This window comes from Setaria viridis, chromosome 6 (genome assembly GCF_005286985.2).
Source record: "Setaria viridis chromosome 6, Setaria_viridis_v4.0, whole genome shotgun sequence".
Lineage (NCBI taxonomy): Eukaryota > Viridiplantae > Streptophyta > Magnoliopsida > Poales > Poaceae > Setaria > Setaria viridis.
In genome coordinates, this window is record NC_048268.2 from 22,236,268 (window position 1) to 22,238,499 (window position 2,232).

At 49.9% G+C, this 2,232-nt stretch overlaps 1 non-coding gene across 1 annotated transcript; it reads right to left on the reverse strand.

Annotated features, from left to right (window-relative positions):
- Positions 1-436: 436 nt before the first annotated feature.
- Positions 437-575, reverse strand: LOC117862308 (small nucleolar RNA Z247). The gene has a single exon (XR_004641959.1). It is a non-coding gene; the product is annotated as a small nucleolar RNA Z247 (small nucleolar RNA).
- Between the last annotated feature and the right edge of the window lie 1,657 nt (positions 576-2,232).

The following is a 2,232-nucleotide window of genomic DNA, read 5'->3' on the forward strand; positions in this document are numbered from 1 at the left end:
CATGATCTGAAGAACCACTATCAACATACCAATTTGAATCATACCCATAGCTGGCCGTGGTTGCCCCTGCTATTTTCTGACTTGGTTGATCGTCATCTTCATCATATCTATACCAGCGGCGATTTGCTTCATGCCCAACCGTCTTGCAAATCTGGCAGACGATCTTGTTAATGCGACCACCTTGTTTGGGCGCACTAAAGTTGCTAGGGTCGGAGCTACTGTTTCCATGACTAGATCCACCACGACCATTATTGTTGCGACCACAACCACGATTGTTGTTGCTGTTACGACTACGACCACCATAGTTGCCGCGTCCTCTACCAATCATATTAGCTGATAATTGAAATTATCCGACCACCATAGTTGCCGCGTCCTCTACCAATCATATTAGCTGATGACTGAAATTGTCCTCCATCTTGGATCATCTCCATGCGTTGATCATATGTAAGCAATTAAGAATATAGATTGCTCAAAGAAAGGAAGCCAACGTGACCAAGCATAGATGTCACAAAAGGATTATAGTCGAAATCAAGACCATTGAGAATAAAGTGAATCATCTCGTCATCATCTATAGTCTTCCCAACCGTAGCTAGTTCATCTTTAAACAAGCACATCTTGGTGAAGTAAGCACAGGAGGACATGTTACCCTTCTTGGTCATGGAAAGTAGAATGCGCAGATTTGCAATCCGCACTTTGGAGTGCGTTGAGAACATCCTCTCAAGCGTGCCCCATGATTCTACTGCTGTAGTTGTCATCGCCACCGGTGCTATGCATCCTTGGTGAGAGAATTTAGCAGGTAGCTTAGCACTTGCTGATCTTTCGTGATTCAGGAGTTGTACTCAACGTTGTGGATGATCTCCTTCTTGCCGTCCACCGTGACCACCTCCAGAGGCTTGGATGGCGCAGGGGTAGATTCATCTAGGATTTTCATGAGTTGAGCTCCTTGTATAGCAGGAATAAACTGGGCCTTCCATAGAAGATTCGAGTTAAGTTCTCCGAGATGACTCCTAGCGCCGGCATAGGTGTTGACATCAATGTCATGAGACGTAGTTGGGAGGCTACTGGCATAGAAAATTTTGGCGCAAGCTGCAAAGGAGATTCTGGCGCAAGCTGACAGGAGATTCTGGCGTATGCACAGGAGGTTAGCTACTACGCAAGCTAACAGTGACTTAAAAGTCTATGCTAGACTCCTAACCATTTTTCTAAGTTCCTACTCTCTGAAACATACACCTGAGAGTTGGATTTACCTTTTATCACTTTTCCTTGAGTTGTCATGATTTAAATGAGCTATAAAGAAATAAAACATATCCGCAACATTTCAATAGTGACAGGTGCAAACTTATTTTTATGTGAAGCGAGACAGTTCACTGAGTCCAAGAAATTTTATTTGGCATTTTTCTAATTTTTCTACGATTTATGGTGCATTTACAAAGTTTATTCTATTTTCTACCAATTTAAAACAATTAACCGTAACAAACTTACAACCTAACCCTTACGTCTATGGTTTAATTGCATAGGGGTCCCTGGTTTTTATGCTAAGGCTCCTGGAAAAAGGTAGGAGACGCAGGGAGGCCCTTACGGCGGCCGACGGCGAGCTCGACTCGATTCCAGCGAGTCCTAGGGTTAATCGAGGGCAAGAATAGGCGAGGGAGCTCACCGGAAAGCGATTGGCGGCGGTTGGGGCATCGGAGGGAGCTCGGCGGAGGTGGAACGGCTTGGGGACGGGGAGCGGCTCGACGGAGGAGTCCCGGCGGAGTTCCTATGGCGGTGGGGCTTCGGGAGGGGAACAAGTTGCTCGGGTAGGAGCGCGTGGTGGTGGCGGAGCTAGTGGTGGAGGTGGCGAGGCACGGGGAGCGGTGGAGACGGGGGCTCCATAGCAGGATGGCTCAGTGGCGCTTAGAAACAGGGGCGGTGGAGCTTGGTGAGAGGGGAGGAAGGGTGAGCGGCAGCGCATTGGGCTTAAATAGCCGCAGGGAGGGAGCGGTGGAGCAAGGCGGGGATGGGGTGCGGGTGGATAAGAGCGGAGGGGAGCTGGTGGTGCGGGTGGTGCGTGGGGATTGGGGCGGACGCCATTGGTGACGGGCGCAAGCTCCCAGGATAGGATCTTCGGCTCATTGGGCGCGAGCGATTTGGGGCGCGGAGTAGCGGCTTTGCCGCGGGCATTGGTTGGCAAAGTTGGGCGTTGAGACGTCGTGGTCGTGCAGCACATTGGTGGAGGCGAAGCTGGCCGGT